Source organism: Chiloscyllium plagiosum, unplaced genomic scaffold, assembly GCF_037043375.1.
Source record: "Chiloscyllium plagiosum isolate Xiang-an unplaced genomic scaffold, Cpla_swu_hap1 HiC_scaffold_46, whole genome shotgun sequence".
Lineage (NCBI taxonomy): Eukaryota > Metazoa > Chordata > Chondrichthyes > Orectolobiformes > Hemiscylliidae > Chiloscyllium > Chiloscyllium plagiosum.
Genome location: NW_028270184.1, coordinates 17499284 through 17521415, shown reverse-complemented (window position 1 = coordinate 17521415; position 22132 = coordinate 17499284). Strand labels below are relative to the sequence as shown.

The 22132-nt window shown below is 45.4% G+C and overlaps 7 non-coding genes across 7 annotated transcripts; all 7 read left to right on the top strand.

Moving 5' to 3' along the window:
• The first annotated feature begins 733 nt into the window (after nucleotides 1-733).
• trnal-uaa (transfer RNA leucine (anticodon UAA)) lies at nucleotides 734-815 on the top strand. The gene has a single exon. It is a non-coding gene; the product is annotated as a tRNA-Leu (tRNA).
• A 3230-nt stretch (nucleotides 816-4045) lies between these two features.
• trnal-uaa (transfer RNA leucine (anticodon UAA)) lies at nucleotides 4046-4127 on the top strand. Its single transcript has one exon. It is a non-coding gene; the product is annotated as a tRNA-Leu (tRNA).
• Nucleotides 4128-7351: 3224 nt separating this feature from the next.
• On the top strand, nucleotides 7352-7433 carry trnal-uaa (transfer RNA leucine (anticodon UAA)). Its single transcript has one exon. It is a non-coding gene; the product is annotated as a tRNA-Leu (tRNA).
• Nucleotides 7434-10658: 3225 nt separating this feature from the next.
• Nucleotides 10659-10740, top strand: trnal-uaa (transfer RNA leucine (anticodon UAA)). Its single transcript has one exon. It is a non-coding gene; the product is annotated as a tRNA-Leu (tRNA).
• Nucleotides 10741-13962: 3222 nt separating this feature from the next.
• trnal-uaa (transfer RNA leucine (anticodon UAA)) lies at nucleotides 13963-14044 on the top strand. The gene has a single exon. It is a non-coding gene; the product is annotated as a tRNA-Leu (tRNA).
• Nucleotides 14045-17242: 3198 nt separating this feature from the next.
• trnal-uaa (transfer RNA leucine (anticodon UAA)) lies at nucleotides 17243-17324 on the top strand. Its single transcript has one exon. It is a non-coding gene; the product is annotated as a tRNA-Leu (tRNA).
• Nucleotides 17325-20548: 3224 nt separating this feature from the next.
• Nucleotides 20549-20630, top strand: trnal-uaa (transfer RNA leucine (anticodon UAA)). The gene has a single exon. It is a non-coding gene; the product is annotated as a tRNA-Leu (tRNA).
• The last annotated feature ends 1502 nt before the right edge of the window (nucleotides 20631-22132 follow it).

Here is a 22132-nt window from a genome sequence, read left to right as displayed (position 1 = left end):
TTCTACTAAGAAGCATGGAATTTAGCAAAATTCATTGAGTCGCTTCTCGTCGATACCCACACAGGTTTCCAACTAAGTTGGTATCCATGTGGCTCATGTCCAGGTGTGAACATCTGTGCAGCAAATTCCACGGTTCCGGTAAAAGACAAGGAAAGTGGCATCTCCAACTGGCCCCGAGGTCAGAGCATCCTCACAATGTGATCTGTCGTTCTCGGATTGTAATGCTACCTCCGCTTTCAGGATTAGAGAGCATTCTTTGGGACGCTTATTCTGCAAAACAGACGCAGTGATTGAAACTATGCTGCACCGTATGATGTGGACACGGCCTGCTCAGCTTTATGCATTTTCCCTGTAGTACGTTGTGTTTCGTGTTCCGTGTAAACCTGAAAGTTGTTCTGCTTCGGGCAACTGGTAAAATCATTGAGCAAAGCAAGATTCGAAATTTCAGACATGCCATGTTATTTTACCAAATTATAACCGAACAGAAATTCTGAGCACTGGCATATACATTAGTAGCTGAAAAGAGTCTGAGATGATAGACGCGGCTTACCACTGATTTTTGTCTGGATTGATGGGCTTTCATTATGTGCTGCGAAATTGATATTGTAGCCGGGCATATCCCAGCAGGTGTGCGACTCGGAGAGGGATCATGGAACCTTTACATGTGACTTTGCATGTGCAGATACGCAGGAGGACAATTGGAAATGTAAGAAAATGAGCGACGCCCTCCGGTGGTAGTGCGGCCGAACGGTCGAAGGCGCTGGGTTTAAGCTCCAGTCTCGAACGAGGCGTGGGTTCGAATCCCACCACTGCCACTTCTGTCGGTACATTCGGTCGCTGCTGTTCCGCGTCATTTATGTTCAAAACAAAAAAAAAGAATTGTGTTTGCTTCCTGGAGAATTAACTGTGGTGTGGGAGACTGCAGAATTTCTCATAGGGGTATGTGGTGTCATAATCGTGTTCGCCTCCCGCACGGAAAATCCCAAGCAGCTCTCCTGCCGCTTTTTCTTCCAGGCAAGTTGAGCTGTTACTGGAACCGAATAGAGGCTGTTATTTCATTGCTGTTGCGAGACAAAGTCCTGCGGTGACTCGATTCGTCTTTATTTGGTATCTGGCGAATGGGAAAATAATTCCAATAATTTTTTTTATGTCATATGTTCTTAAATTTCTCCCATTTCTTTCATTTCAGTCCTGGAGACATTGGAAGGGAAAGGTAATCTAATCGAGACTGTGATTGGTGAAATTCACTTTTTATGGCCCATTCTTATTATGTTCTTTCTTTCTCTCTGTTCAGCACTTTCTTCGAAGTGGTTGTGCACTAATGCTCCAGTATGTTTGAAACAGTCGTTTGGAATTGTTGTGAGATTAGTTTATGGCTCCTGCCCTCACATTCAGCATTCAGCTTTGCTGTGTCTGAAAATGCATTTGGTTTGCCAGTTTAGTTTGCGTTCCGTGTTAAATGGGTTCTGTTTTGCGATTCGCTCAATACCTTACGAATTAACAGGGTTTCTGAGGTAACTTCCAGCTGCAAAAATCCTCAACTGAGGATCTGGGAATATTTCACGGGCTATGTTGAGTCGATGCAAAAGTAAGGAAGTCGTTCGTTTCTGCAGTGTTTCACAATATTACCTTTCCCGTGTGCAGTCCGACAGACTAAATAACCGTGCCACAGAAAGCGACGGCAAACTCCGTTAAAAGTATTCCTTTAAAGCCGGTGTAAACAGTACAACGTTATTAGGGTACACAGCGTGAAAACAGAGTCTTCGGTGTATCTCCTCCATGCTGACCACATACCCCAACTTAAACAAGTCCCATTTCCCAGCATTTCACCCCTATCCCGCTTAACCCTTCCTATACAGAAACTCATCCAGCTGCCTTTGCAATCTTCTGAGTGTAATAGCCTCCTCCACTTCCTTTTGTAGTTCATTCCATACACGCATAATGTGCCTCAGGTCCTTTTTCAATTTTATCCCTCTCACTTTAAAACTGTGCTCTCGAGTTTTCAACTCGCCCCAGTTTGGGCAAAAATAATACTCAGTTTACAACCCTTCCATAAGATCATGTCGCAGCCGTTACACTGCATGTAAAGTCGTCCCAGCCTATTCCTCCTCGCCCGACGTTCCAAACATTGGCGACATCCTCGTCTATATTTTGTCATCTACTTCACGTGTCTTTTTTTTTACTTTTGCAAGATGTGAATTACGCTGGACAACAACGAGCTATTGGAAACGGAAAGGTGAAGCGTAGAACGGCTGTAAATTTCAGTGCGGGACACCAGTCAGCCGCAGCCGCAGCCGCACCGGCCGCGACTTGGTCATGTAGTGTAGTGGTCTTCACGTTCGCCTTCCGTGCGAATCGTCCCCAGTTGGAAACTGGGCAGAAAATACTTAGTTCTCAAACGGCTGCCTTTTACATGGACGAGAACGGAGCTTTCTTGCTTGCTTTCCCATCTGCAAACCTGCCTTCGAATTTGCTCGAACAACTCTGCTCTCGTAGTGAAATGTAAAGCAATTCCATTTAATGACTGCGGAAAACATTGTTAAGTTTATCTCCAACCTGCTTCTGATCGTATGCCATTCTGTTCGAGAGTGTAGTTACCGCGTTCTGATCCTTCCACGAAAGCAGCAACGCATTTGCATTCCCTGCGCAGGCGGCCCGGTTCAAAGCCAAGGGAAAAAGCTGATGCGCTGGAGTCACAGTGCACGACGGATTCCTGAACTCGTCTGTCTGTCATATGTATCCCGAAGTCGTCTCTGAAAGGCCTCATTTGGAAGCTGTCTGTCGTTATTCAACGTGCGAGAATTGGCACCAGAGGTCCTGAATCACGTTGTGGAGCAGTTCGCACGTTAGTGACTCATTCAATCAGCAACAGCAATGAATGATTTTACACTCTCAGAGGAACCTCTGGATTTGTGCTTTCATAGCGTCAACTGGTATTAAGGTGCGCCCCGAGATCTAAGCCATGTTGGAACTGATACTGAGGAATCGACAAAGAGGCTACAGAATGACATCGCATCCATTCGGTTTTCTTTAAATCACTGATGAGCAGGAAAATGTAAACGGGGAGTGCGAGTGGGGAAGTGAGGCAGCTGCAGCTCTGGTGAAACCCCTTCTTTGTGATTCACTCAGCAACAAGAGACGTGAAGGTGACTCAGGCGTGAAAGCTCTTCATATGAGAACAAAAAGCACTCAAGTGCAGTTAGCACCTCTTTAACACCTTGCGGAGTGGGGATAGGGTGGGGTAATTACCTTTTGACTTCTGTTATTATGTTCAGAGATTGCCTTTTAGACTGACGTGAACAGAAACTGCATTTCTACTAAGAAGCATGGAATTTAGCAAAATTCATTGAGTCGCTTCTCGTCGATACCCACACAGGTTTCCAACTAAGTTGGTATCCATGTGGCTCATGTCCAGGTGTGAACATCTGTGCAGCAAATTCCACGGTTCCGGTAAAAGACAAGGAAAGTGGCATCTCCAACTGGCCCCGAGGTCAGAGCATCCTCACAATGTGATCTGTCGTTCTCGGATTGTAATGCTACCTCCGCTTTCAGGATTAGAGAGCATTCTTTGGGACGCTTATTCTGCAAAACAGACGCAGTGATTGAAACTATGCTGCACCGTATGATGTGGACACGGCCTGCTCAGCTTTATGCATTTTCCCTGTAGTACGTTGTGTTTCGTGTTCCGTGTAAACCTGAAAGTTGTTCTGCTTCGGGCAACTGGTAAAATCATTGAGCAAAGCAAGATTCGAAATTTCAGACATGCCATGTTATTTTACCAAATTATAACCGAACAGAAATTCTGAGCACTGGCATATACATTAGTAGCTGAAAAGAGTCTGAGATGATAGACGCGGCTTACCACTGATTTTTGTCTGGATTGATGGGCTTTCATTATGTGCTGCGAAATTGATATTGTAGCCGGGCATATCCCAGCAGGTGTGCGACTCGGAGAGGGATCATGGAACCTTTACATGTGACTTTGCATGTGCAGATACGCAGGAGGACAATTGGAAATGTAAGAAAATGAGCGACGCCCTCCGGTGGTAGTGTGGCCGAACGGTCGAAGGCGCTGGGTTTAAGCTCCAGTCTCGAACGAGACGTGGGTTCGAATCCCACCACTGCCACTTCTGTCGGTACATTCGGTCGCTGCTGTTCCGCGTCATTTATGTTCAAAACAAAAAAAAAGAATTGTGTTTGCTTCCTGGAGAATTAACTGTGGTGTGGGAGACTGCAGAATTTCTCATAGGGGTATGTGGTGTCATAATCCTGTTCGCCCCCCGCACGGAAAATCCCAAGCAGCTCTCCTGCCGCTTTTTCTTCCAGGCAAGTTGAGCTGTTACTGGAACCGAATAGAGGCTGTTATTTCATTGCTGTTGCGAGACAAAGTCCTGCGGTGACTCGATTCGTCTTTATTTGGTATCTGGCGAATGGGAAAATAATTCCAATAATTTTTTTTATGTCATATGTTCTTAAATTTCTCCCATTTCTTTCATTTCAGTCCTGGAGACATTGGAAGGGAAAGGTAATCTAATCGAGACTGTGATTGGTGAAATTCACTTTTTATGGCCCATTCTTATTATGTTCTTTCTTTCTCTCTGTTCAGCACTTTCTTCGAAGTGGTTGTGCACTAATGCTCCAGTATGTTTGAAACAGTCGTTTGGAATTGTTGTGAGATTAGTTTATGGCTCCTGCCCTCACATTCAGCATTCAGCTTTGCTGTGTCTGAAAATGCATTTGGTTTGCCAGTTTAGTTTGCGTTCCGTGTTAAATGGGTTCTGTTTTGCGATTCGCTCAATACCTTACGAATTAACAGGGTTTCTGAGGTAACTTCCAGCTGCAAAAATCCTCAACTGAGGATCTGGGAATATTTCACGGGCTATGTTGAGTCGGTGCAAAAGTAAGGAAGTCGTTCGTTTCTGCAGTGTTTCACAATATTACCTTTCCCGTGTGCAGTCCGACAGACTAAATAACCGTGCCACAGAAAGCGACGGCAAACTCCGTTAAAAGTATTCCTTTAAAGCCGGTGTAAACAGTACAACGTTATTAGGGTACACAGCGTGAAAACAGAGTCTTCGGTGTATCTCCTCCATGCTGACCACATACCCCAACTTAAACAAGTCCCATTTCCCAGCATTTGACCCCTATCCCGCTTAACCCTTCCTATACAGAAACTCATCCGGCTGCCTTTGCAATCTTCTGAGTGTAATAGCCTCCTCCACTTCCTTTTGTAGTTCATTCCATACACGCATAATGTGCCTCAGGTCCTTTTTCAATTTTATCCCTCTCACTTTAAAACTGTGCTCTCGAGTTTTCAACTCGCCCCAGTTTGGGCAAAAATAATACTCAGTTTACAACCCTTCCATAAGATCATGTCGCAGCCGTTACACTGCATGTAAAGTCGTCCCAGCCTATTCCTCCTCGCCCGACGTTCCAAACTTTGGTGACATCCTCGTCTATATTTTGTCATCTACTTCACGTGTCTTTTTTTTAACTTTTGCAAGATGTGAATTACGCTGGACAACAACGAGCTATTGGAAACGGAAAGGTGAAGCGTAGAACGGCTGTAAATTTCAGTGCGGGACACCAGTCAGCCGCAGCCGCACCGGCCGCGACTTGGTCATGTAGTGTAGTGGTCTTCACGTTCGCCTTCCGTGCGAATCGTCCCCAGTTGGAAACTGGGCAGAAAATACTTAGTTCTCAAACGGCTGCCTTTTACATGGACGAGAACGGAGCTTTCTTGCTTGCTTTCCCATCTGCAAACCTGCCTTCGAATTTGCTCGAACAACTCTGCTCTCGTAGTGAAATGTAAAGCAATTCCATTTAATGACTGCGGAAAACATTGTTAAGTTTATCTCCAACCTGCTTCTGATCGTATGCCATTCTGTTCGAGAGTGTAGTTACCGCGTTCTGAGCCTTCCACGAAAGCAGCAACGCATTTGCATTCCCTGCGCAGGCGGCCCGGTTCAAAGCCAAGGGAAAAAGCTGATGCGCTGGAGTCACAGTGCACGACGGATTCCTGAACTCGTCTGTCTGTCATATGTATCCCGAAGTCGTCTCTGAAAGGCCTCATTTGGAAGCTGTCTGTCGTTATTCAACGTGCGAGAATTGGCACCAGAGGTCCTGAATCACGTTGTGGAGCAGTTCGCACGTTAGTGACTCATTCAATCAGTAACAGCAATGAATGATTTTACACTCTCAGAGGAACCTCTGGATTTGTGCTTTCATAGCGTCAACTGGTATTAAGGTGCGCCCCGAGATCTAAGCCATGTTGGAACTGATACTGAGGAATCGACAAAGAGGCTACAGAATGACATCGCATCCATTCGGTTTTCTTTAAATCACTGATGAGCAGGAAAATGTAAACGGGGAGTGCGAGTGGGGAAGTGAGGCAGCTGCAGCTCTGGTGAAACCCCTTCTTTGTGATTCACTCAGCAACAAGAGACGTGAAGGTGACTCAGGCGTGAAAGCTCTTCATATGAGAACAAAAAGCACTCAAGTGCAGTTAGCACCTCTTTGACACCTTGCGGAGTGGGGATAGGGTGGGGTAATTACCTTTTGACTTCTGTTATTATGTTCAGAGATTGCCTTTTAGACTGACGTGAACAGAAACTGCATTTCTACTAAGAAGCATGGAATTTAGCAAAATTCATTGAGTCGCTTCTCGTCGATACCCACACAGGTTTCCAACTAAGTTGGTATCCATGTGGCTCATGTCCAGGTGTGAACATCTGTGCAGCAAATTCCACGGTTCCGGTAAAAGACAAGGAAAGTGGCATCTCCAACTGGCCCCGAGGTCAGAGCATCCTCACAATGTGATCTGTCGTTCTCGGATTGTAATGCTACCTCCGCTTTCAGGATTAGAGAGCATTCTTTGGGACGCTTATTCTGCAAAACAGACGCAGTGATTGAAACTATGCTGCACCGTATGATGTGGACACGGCCTGCTCAGCTTTATGCATTTTCCCTGTAGTACGTTGTGTTTCGTGTTCCGTGTAAACCTGAAAGTTGTTCTGCTTCGGGCAACTGGTAAAATCATTGAGCAAAGCAAGATTCGAAATTTCAGACATGCCATGTTATTTTACCAAATTATAACCGAACAGAAATTCTGAGCACTGGCATATACATTAGTAGCTGAAAAGAGTCTGAGATGATAGACGCGGCTTACCACTGATTTTTGTCTGGATTGATGGGCTTTCATTATGTGCTGCGAAATTGATATTGTAGCCGGGCATATCCCAGCAGGTGTGCGACTCGGAGAGGGATCATGGAACCTTTACATGGGACTTTGCATGTGCAGATACGCAGGAGGACAATTGGAAATGTAAGAAAATGAGCGACGCCCTCCGGTGGTAGTGTGGCCGAACGGTCGAAGGCGCTGGGTTTAAGCTCCAGTCTCGAACGAGACGTGGGTTCGAATCCCACCACTGCCACTTCTGTCGGTACATTCGGTCGCTGCTGTTCCGCGTCATTTATGTTCAAAACAAAAAAAAAGAATTGTGTTTGCTTCCTGGAGAACTAACTGTGGTGTGGGAGACTGCAGAATTTCTCATAGGGGTATGTGGTGTCATAATCGTGTTCGCCCCCCGCACGGAAAATCCCAAGCAGCTCTCCTGCCGCTTTTTCTTCCAGGCAAGTTGAGCTGTTACTGGAACCGAATAGAGGCTGTTATTTCATTGCTGTTGCGAGACAAAGTCCTGCGGTGACTCGATTCGTCTTTATTTGGTATCTGGCGAATGGGAAAATAATTCCAATAATTTTTTTTATGTCATATGTTCTTAAATTTCTCCCATTTCTTTCATTTCAGTCCTGGAGACATTGGAAGGGAAAGGTAATCTAATCGAGACTGTGATTGGTGAAATTCACTTTTTATGGCCCATTCTTATTATGTTCTTTCTTTCTCTCTGTTCAGCACTTTCTTCGAAGTGGTTGTGCACTAATGCTCCAGTATGTTTGAAACAGTCGTTTGGAATTGTTGTGAGATTAGTTTATGGCTCCTGCCCTCACATTCAGCATTCAGCTTTGCTGTGTCTGAAAATGCATTTGGTTTGCCAGTTTAGTTTGCGTTCCGTGTTAAATGGGTTCTGTTTTGCGATTCGCTCAATACCTTACGAATTAACAGGGTTTCTGAGGTAACTTCCAGCTGCAAAAATCCTCAACTGAGGATCTGGGAATATTTCACGGGCTATGTTGAGTCGGTGCAAAAGTAAGGAAGTCGTTCGTTTCTGCAGTGTTTCACAATATTACCTTTCCCGTGTGCAGTCCGACAGACTAAATAACCGTGCCACAGAAAGCGACGGCAAACTCCGTTAAAAGTATTCCTTTAAAGCCGGTGTAAACAGTACAACGTTATTAGGGTACACAGCGTGAAAACAGAGTCTTCGGTGTATCTCCTCCATGCTGACCACATACCCCAACTTAAACAAGTCCCATTTCCCAGCATTTGACCCCTATCCCGCTTAACCCTTCCTATACAGAAACTCATCCGGCTGCCTTTGCAATCTTCTGAGTGTAATAGCCTCCTCCACTTCCTTTTGTAGTTCATTCCATACACGCATAATGTGCCTCAGGTCCTTTTTCAATTTTATCCCTCTCACTTTAAAACTGTGCTCTCGAGTTTTCAACTCGCCCCAGTTTGGGCAAAAATAATACTCAGTTTACAACCCTTCCATAAGATCATGTCGCAGCCGTTACACTGCATGTAAAGTCGTCCCAGCCTATTCCTCCTCGCCCGACGTTCCAAACATTGGCGACATCCTCGTCTATATTTTGTCATCTACTTCACGTGTCTTTTTTTTTACTTTTGCAAGATGTGAATTACGCTGGACAACAACGAGCTATTGGAAACGGAAAGGTGAAGCGTAGAACGGCTGTAAATTTCAGTGCGGGACACCAGTCAGCCGCAGCCGCACCGGCCGCGACTTGGTCATGTAGTGTAGTGGTCTTCACGTTCGCCTTCCGTGCGAATCGTCCCCAGTTGGAAACTGGGCAGAAAATACTTAGTTCTCAAACGGCTGCCTTTTACATGGACGAGAACGGAGCTTTCTTGCTTGCTTTCCCATCTGCAAACCTGCCTTCGAATTTGCTCGAACAACTCTGCTCTCGTAGTGAAATGTAAAGCAATTCCATTTAATGACTGCGGAAAACATTGTTAAGTTTATCTCCAACCTGCTTCTGATCGTATGCCATTCTGTTCGAGAGTGTTAGTTACCGCGTTCTGATCCTTCCACGAAAGCAGCAACGCATTTGCATTCCCTGCGCAGGCGGCCCGGTTCAAAGCCAAGGGAAAAAGCTGATGCGCTGGAGTCACAGTGCACGACGGATTCCTGAACTCGTCTGTCTGTCATATGTATCCCGAAGTCGTCTCTGAAAGGCCTCATTTGGAAGCTGTCTGTCGTTATTCAACGTGCGAGAATTGGCACCAGAGGTCCTGAATCACGTTGTGGAGCAGTTCGCACGTTAGTGACTCATTCAATCAGTAACAGCAATGAATGATTTTACACTCTCAGAGGAACCTCTGGATTTGTGCTTTCATCGCGTCAACTGGTATTAAGGTGCGCCCCGAGATCTAAGCCATGTTGGAACTGATACTGAGGAATCGACAAAGAGGCTACAGAATGACATCGCATCCATTCGGTTTTCTTTAAATCACTGATGAGAAGGAAAATGTAAACGGGGAGTGCGAGTGGGGAAGTGAGGCAGCTGCAGCTCTGGTGAAACCCCTTCTTTGTGATTCACTCAGCAACAAGAGACGTGAAGGTGACTCAGGCGTGAAAGCTCTTCATATGAGAACAAAAAGCACTCAAGTGCAGTTAGCACCTCTTTGACACCTTGCGGAGTGGGGATAGGGTGGGGTAATTACCTTTTGACTTCTGTTATTATGTTCAGAGATTGCCTTTTAGACTGACGTGAACAGAAACTGCATTTCTACTAAGAAGCATGGAATTTAGCAAAATTCATTGAGTCGCTTCTCGTCGATACCCACACAGGTTTCCAACTAAGTTGGTATCCATGTGGCTCATGTCCAGGTGTGAACATCTGTGCAGCAAATTCCACGGTTCCGGTAAAAGACAAGGAAAGTGGCATCTCCAACTGGCCCCGAGGTCAGAGCATCCTCACAATGTGATCTGTCGTTCTCGGATTGTAATGCTACCTCCGCTTTCAGGATTAGAGAGCATTCTTTGGGACGCTTATTCTGCAAAACAGACGCAGTGATTGAAACTATGCTGCACCGTATGATGTGGACACGGCCTGCTCAGCTTTATGCATTTTCCCTGTAGTACGTTGTGTTTCGTGTTCCGTGTAAACCTGAAAGTTGTTCTGCTTCGGGCAACTGGTAAAATCATTGAGCAAAGCAAGATTCGAAATTTCAGACATGCCATGTTATTTTACCAAATTATAACCGAACAGAAATTCTGAGCACTGGCATATACATTAGTAGCTGAAAAGAGTCTGAGATGATAGACGCGGCTTACCACTGATTTTTGTCTGGATTGATGGGCTATCATTATCTGCTGCGAAATTGATATTGTAGCCGGGCATATCCCAGCAGGTGTGCGACTCGGAGAGGGATCATGGAACCTTTACATGTGACTTTGCATGTGTAGATACGCAGGAGGACAATTGGAAATGTAAGAAAATGAGCGACGCCCTTCGGTGGTAGTGTGGCCGAGCGGTCGAAGGCGCTGGGTTTAAGCTCCAGTCTCGAACGAGGCGTGGGTTCGAATCCCACCACTGCCACTTCTGTCGGTACATTCAGACGCTGCTGTTCCGCGTCATTTATGTTCAAAACAAAAAAAAAATTGTGTTTGCTTCCTGGAGAATTAACTGTGGTGTGGGAGACTGCAGAATTTCTCATAGGGGTATGTGGTGTCATAATCGTGTTCGCCTCCCGCACGGAAAATCCCAAGCAGCTCTCCTGCCGCTTTATCTTCCAGGCAAGTTGAGCTATTACTGGAACCGAATAGAGGCTGTTATTTCATTGCTGTTGCGAGACAAAGTCCTGCGGTGACTCGATTCGTCTTTATTTGGTATCTGGCGAATGGGAAAATAATTCCAATAATTTTTTTTATGTCATATGTTCTTAAATTTCTCCCATTTCTTTCATTTCAGTCCTGGAGACATTGGAAGGGAAAGGTAATCTAATCGAGACTGTGATTGGTGAAATTCACTTTTTATGGCCCATTCTTATTATGTTCTTTCTTTCTCTCTGTTCAGCACTTTCTTCGAAGTGGTTGTGCACTAATGCTCCAGTATGTTTGAAACAGTCGTTTGGAATTGTTGTGAGATTAGTTTATGGCTCCTGCCCTCACATTCAGCATTCAGCTTTGCTGTGTCTGAAAATGCATTTGGTTTGCCAGTTTAGTTTGCGTTCCGTGTTAAATGGGTTCTGTTTTGCGATTCGCTCAATACCTTACGAATTAACAGGGTTTCTGAGGTAACGTCCAGCTGCAAAAATCCTCAACTGAGGATCTGGGAATATTTCACGGGCTATGTTGAGTCGGTGCAAAAGTAAGGAAGTCGTTCGTTTCTGCAGTGTTTCACAATATTACCTTTCCCGTGTGCAGTCCGACAGACTAAATAACCGTGCCACAGAAAGCGACGGCAAACTCCGTTAAAAGTATTCCTTTAAAGCCGGTGTAAACAGTACAACGTTATTAGGGTACACAGCGTGAAAACAGAGTCTTCGGTGTATCTCCTCCATGCTGACCACATACCCCAACTTAAACAAGTCCCATTTCCCAGCATTTGACCCCTATCCCGCTTAACCCTTCCTATACAGAAACTCATCCGGCTGCCTTTGCAATCTTCTGAGTGTAATAGCCTCCTCCACTTCCTTTTGTAGTTCATTCCATACACGCATAATGTGCCTCAGGTCCTTTTTCAATTTTATCCCTCTCACTTTAAAACTGTGCTCTCGAGTTTTCAACTCGCCCCAGTTTGGGCAAAAATAATACTCAGTTTACAACCCTTCCATAAGATCATGTCGCAGCCGTTACACTGCATGTAAAGTCGTCCCAGCCTATTCCTCCTCGCCCGACGTTCCAAACTTTGGCGACATCCTCGTCTATATTTTGTCATCTACTTCACGTGTCTTTTTTTTTACTTTTGCAAGATGTGAATTACGCTGGACAACAACGAGCTATTGGAAACGGAAAGGTGAAGCGTAGAACGGCTGTAAATTTCAGTGCGGGACACCAGTCAGCCGCAGCCGCACCGGCCGCGACTTGGTCATGTAGTGTAGTGGTCTTCACGTTCGCTTTCCGTGCGAATCGTCCCCAGTTGGAAACTGGGCAGAAAATACTTAGTTCTCAAACGGCTGCCTTTTACATGGACGAGAACGGAGCTTTCTTGCTTGCTTTCCCATCTGCAAACCTGCCTTCGAATTTGCTCGAACAACTCTGCTCTCGTAGTGAAATGTAAAGCAATTCCATTTAATGACTGCGGAAAACATTGTTAAGTTTATCTCCAACCTGCTTCTGATCGTATGCCATTCTGTTCGAGAGTGTAGTTACCGCGTTCTGATCCTTCCACGAAAGCAGCAACGCATTTGCATTCCCTGCGCAGGCGGCCCGGTTCAAAGCCAAGGGAAAAAGCTGATGCGCTGGAGTCACAGTGCACGACGGATTCCTGAACTCGTCTGTCTGTCATATGTATCCCGAAGTCGTCTCTGAAAGGCCTCATTTGGAAGCTGTCTGTCGTTATTCAACGTGCGAGAATTGGCACCAGAGGTCCTGAATCACGTTGTGGAGCAGTTCGCACGTTAGTGACTCATTCAATCAGTAACAGCAATGAATGATTTTACACTCTCAGAGGAACCTCTGGATTTGTGCTTTCATAGCGTCAACTGGTATTAAGGTGCGCCCCGAGATCTAAGCCATGTTGGAACTGATACTGAGGAATCGACAAAGAGGCTACAGAATGACATCGCATCCATTCGGTTTTCTTTAAATCACTGATGAGCAGGAAAATGTAAACGGGGAGTGCGAGTGGGGAAGTGAGGCAGCTGCAGCTCTGGTGAAACCCCTTCTTTGTGATTCACTCAGCAACAAGAGACGTGAAGGTGACTCAGGCGTGAAAGCTCTTCATATGAGAACAAAAAGCACTCAAGTGCAGTTAGCACCTCTTTGACACCTTGCGGAGTGGGGATAGGGTGGGGTAATTACCTTTTGACTTCTGTTATTATGTTCAGAGATTGCCTTTTAGACTGACGTGAACAGAAACTGCATTTCTACTAAGAAGCATGGAATTTAGCAAAATTCATTGAGTCGCTTCTCGTCGATACCCACACAGGTTTCCAACTAAGTTGGTATCCATGTGGCTCATGTCCAGGTGTGAACATCTGTGCAGCAAATTCCACGGTTCCGGTAAAAGACAAGGAAAGTGGCATCTCCAACTGGCCCCGAGGTCAGAGCATCCTCACAATGTGATCTGTCGTTCTCGGATTGTAATGCTACCTCCGCTTTCAGGATTAGAGAGCATTCTTTGGGACGCTTATTCTGCAAAACAGACGCAGTGATTGAAACTATGCTGCACCGTATGATGTGGACACGGCCTGCTCAGCTTTATGCATTTTCCCTGTAGTACGTTGTGTTTCGTGTTCCGTGTAAACCTGAAAGTTGTTCTGCTTCGGGCAACTGGTAAAATCATTGAGCAAAGCAAGATTCGAAATTTCAGACATGCCATGTTATTTTACCAAATTATAACCGAACAGAAATTCTGAGCACTGGCATATACATTAGTAGCTGAAAAGAGTCTGAGATGATAGACGCGGCTTACCACTGATTTTTGTCTGGATTGATGGGCTTTCATTATGTGCTGCGAAATTGATATTGTAGCCGGGCATATCCCAGCAGGTGTGCGACTCGGAGAGGGATCATGGAACCTTTACATGTGACTTTGCATGTGCAGATACGCAGGAGGACAATTGGAAATGTAAGAAAATGAGCGACGCCCTCCGGTGGTAGTGTGGCCGAACGGTCGAAGGCGCTGGGTTTAAGCTCCAGTCTCGAACGAGGCGTGGGTTCGAATCCCACCACTGCCACTTCTGTCGGTACATTCGGTCGCTGCTGTTCCGCGTCATTGTGTTTGCTTCCTGGAGAATTAACTGTGGTGTGGGAGAATGCAGAATTTCTCATAGGGGTATGTGGTGTCATAATCGTGTTCGCCTCCCGCACGGAAAATCCCAAGCAGCTCTCCTGCCGCTTTTTCTTCCAGGCAAGTTGAGCTGTTACTGGAACCGAATAGAGGCTGTTATTTCATTGCTGTTGCGAGACAAAGTCCTGCGGTGACTCGATTCGTCTTTATTTGGTATCTGGCGAATGGGAAAATAATTCCAATAATTTTTTTTATGTCATATGTTCTTAAATTTCTCCCATTTATTTCATTTCAGTCCTGGAGACATTGGAAGGGAAAGGTAATCTAATCGAGACTGTGATTGGTGAAATTCACTTTTTATGGCCCATTCCTATTATGTTCTTTCTTTCTCTCTGTTCAGCACTTTCTTCGAAGTGGTTGTGCACTAATGCTCCAGTATGTTTGAAACAGTCGTTTGGAATTGTTGTGAGATTAGTTTATGGCTCCTGCCCTCACATTCAGCATTCAGCTTTGCTGTGTCTGAAAATGCATTTGGTTTGCCAGTTTAGTTTGCGTTCCGTGTTAAATGGGTTCTGTTTTGCGATTCGCTCAATACCTTACGAATTAACAGGGTTTCTGAGGTAACTTCCAGCTGCAAAAATCCTCAACTGAGGATCTGGGAATATTTCACGGGCTATGTTGAGTCGGTGCAAAAGTAAGGAAGTCGTTCGTTTCTGCAGTGTTTCACAATATTACCTTTCCCGTGTGCAGTCCGACAGACTAAATAACCGTGCCACAGAAAGCGACGGCAAACTCCGTTAAAAGTATTCCTTTAAAGCCGGTGTAAACAGTACAACGTTATTAGGGTACACAGCGTGAAAACAGAGTCTTCGGTGTATCTCCTCCATGCTGACGACATACCCCAACTTAAACAAGTCCCATTTCCCAGCATTTGACCCCTATCCCGCTTAACCCTTCCTATACAGAAACTCATCCGGCTGCCTTTGCAATCTTCTGAGTGTAATAGCCTCCTCCACTTCCTTTTGTAGTTCATTCCATACACGCATAATGTGCCTCAGGTCCTTTTTCAATTTTATCCCTCTCACTTTAAAACTGTGCTCTCGAGTTTTCAACTCGCCCCAGTTTGGGCAAAAATAATACTCAGTTTACAACCCTTCCATAAGATCATGTCGCAGCCGTTACACTGCATGTAAAGTCGTCCCAGCCTATTCCTCCTCGCCCGACGTTCCAAACTTTGGCGACATCCTCGTCTATATTTTGTCATCTATTTCACGTGTCTTTTTTTTTACTTTTGCAAGATGTGAATTACGCTGGACAACAACGAGCTATTGGAAACGGAAAGGTGAAGCGTAGAACGGCTGTAAATTTCAGTGCGGGACACCAGTCAGCCGCAGCCGCACCGGCCGCGACTTGGTCATGTAGTGTAGTGGTCTTCACGTTCGCCTTCCGTGCGAATCGTCCCCAGTTGGAAACTGGGCAGAAAATACTTAGTTCTCAAACGGCTGCCTTTTACATGGACGAGAACGGAGCTTTCTTGCTTGCTTTCCCATCTGCAAACCTGCCTTCGAATTTGCTCGAACAACTCTGCTCTCGTAGTGAAATGTAAAGCAATTCCATTTAATGACTGCGGAAAACATTGTTAAGTTTATCTCCAACCTGCTTCTGATCGTATGCCATTCTGTTCGAGAGTGTAGTTACCGCGTTCTGATCCTTCCACGAAAGCAGCAACGCATTTGCATTCCCTGCGCAGGCGGCCCGGTTCAAAGCCAAGGGAAAAAGCTGATGCGCTGGAGTCACAGTGCACGACGGATTCCTGAACTCGTCTGTCTGTCATATGTATCCCGAAGTCGTCTCTGAAAGGCCTCATTTGGAAGCTGTCTGTCGTTATTCAACGTGCGAGAATTGGCACCAGAGGTCCTGAATCACGTTGTGGAGCAGTTCGCACGTTAGTGACTCATTCAATCAGTAACAGCAATGAATGATTTTACACTCTCAGAGGAACCTCTGGATTTGTGCTTTCATCGCGTCAACTGGTATTAAGGTGCGCCCCGAGATCTAAGCCATGTTGGAACTGATACTGAGGAATCGACAAAGAGGCTACAGAATGACATCGCATCCATTCGGTTTTCTTTAAATCACTGATGAGCAGGAAAATGTAAACGGGGAGTGCGAGTGGGGAAGTGAGGCAGCTGCAGCTCTGGTCAAACCCCTTCTTTGTGATTCACTCAGCAACAAGAGACGTGAAGGTGACTCAGGCGTGAAAGCTCTTCATATGAGAACAAAAAGCACTCAAGTGCAGTTAGCACCTCTTTGACACCTTGCGGAGTGGGGATAGGGTGGGGTAATTACCTTTTGACTTCTGTTATTATGTTCAGAGATTGCCTTTTAGACTGACGTGAACAGAAACTGCATTTCTACTAAGAAGCATGGAATTTAGCAAAATTCATTGAGTCGCTTCTCGTCGATACCCACACAGGTTTCCAACTAAGTTGGTATCCATGTGGCTCATGTCCAGGTGTGAACATCTGTGCAGCAAATTCCACGGTTCCGGTAAAAGACAAGGAAAGTGGCATCTCCAACTGGCCCCGAGGTCAGAGCATCCTCACAATGTGATCTGTCGTTCTCGGATTGTAATGCTACCTCCGCTTTCAGGATTAGAGAGCATTCTTTGGGACGCTTATTCTGCAAAACAGACGCAGTGATTGAAACTATGCTGCACCGTATGATGTGGACACGGCCTGCTCAGCTTTATGCATTTTCCCTGTAGTACGTTGTGTTTCGTGTTCCGTGTAAACCTGAAAGTTGTTCTGCTTCGGGCAACTGGTAAAATCATTGAGCAAAGCAAGATTCGAAATTTCAGACATGCCATGTTATTTTACCAAATTATAACCGAACAGAAATTCTGAGCACTGGCATATACATTAGTAGCTGAAAAGAGTCTGAGATGATAGACGCGGCTTACCACTGATTTTTGTCTGGATTGATGGGCTTTCATTATGTGCTGCGAAATTGATATTGTAGCCGGGCATATCCCAGCAGGTGTGCGACTCGGAGAGGGATCATGGAACCTTTACATGTGACTTTGCATGTGCAGATACGCAGGAGGACAATTGGAAATGTAAGAAAATGAGCGACGCCCTCCGGTGGTAGTGTGGCCGAACGGTCGAAGGCGCTGGGTTTAAGCTCCAGTCTCGAACGAGGCGTGGGTTCGAATCCCACCACTGCCACTTCTGTCGGTACATTCGGTCGCTGCTGTTCCGCGTCATTTATGTTCAAAACAAAAAAAAAGAATTGTGTTTGCTTCCTGGAGAATTAACTGTGGTGTGGGAGACTGCAGAATTTCTCATAGGGGTATGTGGTGTCATAATCGTGTTCGCCTCCCGCGCGGAAAATCCCAAGCAGCTCTCCTGCCGCTTTTTCTTCCAGGCAAGTTGAGCTGTTACTGGAACCGAATAGAGGCTGTTATTTCATTGCTGTTGCGAGACAAAGTCCTGCGGTGACTCGATTCGTCTTTATTTGGTATCTGGCGAATGGGAAAATAATTCCAATAATTTTTTTTATGTCATATGTTCTTAAATTTCTCCCATTTATTTCATTTCAGTCCTGGAGACATTGGAAGGGAAAGGTAATCTAATCGAGACTGTGATTGGTGAAATTCACTTTTTATGGCCCATTCCTATTATGTTCTTTCTTTCTCTCTGTTCAGCACTTTCTTCGAAGTGGTTGTGCACTAATGCTCCAGTATGTTTGAAACAGTCGTTTGGAATTGTTGTGAGATTAGTTTATGGCTCCTGCCCTCACATTCAGCATTCAGCTTTGCTGTGTCTGAAAATGCATTTGGTTTGCCAGTTTAGTTTGCGTTCCGTGTTAAATGGGTTCTGTTTTGCGATTCGCTCAATACCTTACGAATTAACAGGGTTTCTGAGGTAACTTCCAGCTGCAAAAATCCTCAACTGAGGATCTGGGAATATTTCACGGGCTATGTTGAGTCGGTGCAAAAGTAAGGAAGTCGTTCGTTTCTGCAGTGTTTCACAATATTACCTTTCCCGTGTGCAGTCCGACAGACTAAATAACCGTGCCACAGAAAGCGACGGCAAACTCCGTTAAAAGTATTCCTTTAAAGCCGGTGTAAACAGTACAACGTTATTAGGGTACACAGCGTGAAAACAGAGTCTTCGGTGTATCTCCTCCATGCTGACCACATACCCCAACTTAAACAAGTCCCATTTCCCAGCATTTGACCCCTATCCCGCTTAACCCTTCCTATACAGAAACTCATCCGGCTGCCTTTGCAATCTTCTGAGTGTAATAGCCTCCTCCACTTCCTTTTGTAGTTCATTCCATACACGCATAATGTGCCTCAGGTCCTTTTTCAATTTTATCCCTCTCACTTTAAAACTGTGCTCTCGAGTTTTCAACTCGCCCCAGTTTGGGCAAAAATAATACTCAGTTTACAACCCTTCCATAAGATCATGTCGCAGCCGTTACACTGCATGTAAAGTCGTCCCAGCCTATTCCTCCTCGCCCGACGTTCCAAACATTGGCGACATCCTCGTCTATATTTTGTCATCTACTTCACGTGTCTTTTTTTTTACTTTTGCAAGATGTGAATTACGCTGGACAACAACGAGCTATTGGAAACGGAAAGGTGAAGCGTAGAACGGCTGTAAATTTCAGTGCGGGACACCAGTCAGCCGCAGCCGCACCGGCCGCGACTTGGTCATGTAGTGTAGTGGTCTTCACGTTCGCCTTCCGTGCGAATCGTCCCCAGTTGGAAACTGGGCAGAAAATACTTAGTTCTCAAACGGCTGCCTTTTACATGGACGAGAACGGAGCTTTCTTGCTTGCTTTCCCATCTGCAAACCTGCCTTCGAATTTGCTCGAACAACTCTGCTCTCGTAGTGAAATGTAAAGCAATTCCATTTAATGACTGCGGAAAACATTGTTAAGTTTATCTCCAACCTGCTTCTGATCGTATGCCATTCTGTTCGAGAGTGTAGTTACCGCGTTCTGATCCTTCCACGAAAGCAGCAACGCATTTGCATTCCCTGCGCAGGCGGCCCGGTTCAAAGCCAAGGGAAAAAGCTGATGCGCTGGAGTCACAGTGCACGACGGATTCCTGAACTCGTCTGTCTGTCATATGTATCCCGAAGTCGTCTCTGAAAGGCCTCATTTGGAAGCTGTCTGTCGTTATTCAACGTGCGAGAATTGGCACCAGAGGTCCTGAATCACGTTGTGGAGCAGTTCGCACGTTAGTGACTCATTCAATCAGTAACAGCAATGAATGATTTTACACTCTCAGAGGAACCTCTGGATTTGTGCTTTCATCGCGTCAACTGGTATTAAGGTGCGCCCCGAGATCTAAACCATGTTGGAACTGATACTGAGGAATCGACAAAGAGGCTACAGAATGACATCGCATCCATTCGGTTTTCTTTAAATCACTGATGAGCAGGAAAATGTAAACGGGGAGTGCGAGTGGGGAAGTGAGGCAGCTGCAGCTCTGGTGAAACCCCTTCTTTGTGATTCACTCAGCAACAAGAGACGTGAAGGTGACTCAGGCGTGAAAGCTCTTCATATGAGAACAAAAAGCACTCAAGTGCAGTTAGCACCTCTTTGACACCTTGCGGAGTGGGGATAGGGTGGGGTAATTACCTTTTGACTTCTGTTATTATGTTCAGAGATTGCCTTTTAGACTGACGTGAACAGAAACTGCATTTCTACTAAGAAGCATGGAATTTAGCAAAATTCATTGAGTCGCTTCTCGTCGATACCCACACAGGTTTCCAACTAAGTTGGTATCCATGTGGCTCATGTCCAGGTGTGAACATCTGTGCAGCAAATTCCACGGTTCCGGTAAAAGACAAGGAAAGTGGCATCTCCAACTGGCCCCGAGGTCAGAGCATCCTCACAATGTGATCTGTCGTTCTCGGATTGTAATGCTACCTCCGCTTTCAGGATTAGAGAGCATTCTTTGGGACGCTTATTCTGCAAAACAGACGCAGTGATTGAAACTATGCTGCACCGTATGATGTGGACACGGCCTGCTCAGCTTTATGCATTTTCCCTGTAGTACGTTGTGTTTCGTGTTCCGTGTAAACCTGAAAGTTGTTCTGCTTCGGGCAACTGGTAAAATCATTGAGCAAAGCAAGATTCGAAATTTCAGACATGCCATGTTATTTTACCAAATTATAACCGAACAGAAATTCTGAGCACTGGCATATACATTAGTAGCTGAAAAGAGTCTGAGATGATAGACGCGGCTTACCACTGATTTTTGTCTGGATTGATGGGCTTTCATTATGTGCTGCGAAATTGATATTGTAGCCGGGCATATCCCAGCAGGTGTGCGACTCGGAGAGGGATCATGGAACCTTTACATGTGACTTTGCATGTGTAGATACGCAGGAGGACAATTGGAAATGTAAGTAAATGAGCGACGCGCTGCGGTGGTAGTGTGGCCGAGCGGTCGAAGGCGCTGGGTTTAAGCTCCAGTCTCGAACGAGGCGTGGGTTCGAATTCCACCACTGCCACTTCTGTCGGTACATTCGGTCGCTGCTGTTCCGCGTCATTTATGTTCAAAACAAAAAAAAAGAATTGTGTTTGCTTCCTGGAGAATTAACTGTGGTGTGGGAGACTGCAGAATTTCTCATAGGGGTATGTGGTGTCATAATCGTGTTCGCCTCCCGCACGGAAAATCCCAAGCAGCTCTCCTGCCGCTTTATCTTCCAGGCAAGTTATGCTGTTACTGGAACCGAATAGAGGCTGTTATTTCATTGCTGTTGCGAGACAAAGTCCTGCGGTGACTCGATTCGTCTTTATTTGGTGTTCTGGCGAATGTGAAAATAATTCCAATATTTTTTTTTATGTCATATGTTCTTAAATTTCTCCCATTTCTTTCATTTCAGTCCTGGAGACATTGGAAGGGAGAGGTAATCTAATCGAGACTGTGATTGGTGAAATTCACTTTTTATGGCCCATTCTTATTATGTTCTTTCTTTCTCTCTTTTCAGCACTTTCTTCGAAGTGGTTGTGCACGAATGCTCCAGTATGTTTGAAACAGTCGTTTGGAATTGTTGTGAGATTAGTTTATGGCTCCTGCCCTCACATTCAGCATTCAGCTTTGCTGAGTCTGAAAATGCATTTGGTTTGCCAGTTTAGTTTGCGTTCCGTGTTAAATGGGTTCTGTTTTGCGATTCGCTCAATACATTACGAATTAACAGGGTTTCTGAGGTAACTTCCAGCTGCAAAAATCGTCAACTGAGGATCTGGGAATATTTCACGGGCTATGTTGAGTCGGGGCAAAAGTAAGGAAGTCGTTCGTTTCTGCAGTGTTTCACAATACTACCTTTCCCGTGTGCAGTCCGACAGACTAAATAACCGTGCCACAGAAAGCGACGGCAAACTCCGTTAAAAGTATTCCTTTAAAGCCGGTGTAAACAGTACAACGTTATTAGGGTACACAGCGTGAAAACAGAGTCTTCGGTGTATCTCCTCCATGCTGACCACATACCCCAACTTAAACAAGTCCCATTTCCCAGCATTTGACCCCTATCCCGCTTAACCCTTCCTATACAGAAACTCATCCGGCTGCCTTTGCAATCTTCTGAGTGTAATAGCCTCCTCCACTTCCTTTTGTAGTTCATTCCATACACGCATAATGTGCCTCAGGTCCTTTTTCAATTTTATCCCTCTCACCTTAAAACTATGCTCTCGAGTTTTCAACTCGCCCCAGTTTGGGCAAAAATAATACTCAGTTTACAACCCTTCCATAAGATCATGTCGCAGCCGTTACACTGCATGTAAAGTCGTCCCAGCCTATTCCTCCTCGCCCGACGTTCCAAACATTGACGACATCCTTGTCTATATTTTGTCATCTACTTCACGTGTGTATTTTTTTACTTTTGCAAGATGTGAATTACACTGGACAACAACGAGCTATTGGAAACGGAAAGGTGAAGCGTAGAACGGCTGTAAATTTCTGTGCGGGACACCAGTCAGCCGCAGCCGCACCGGCCGCGACTTGGTCATGTCG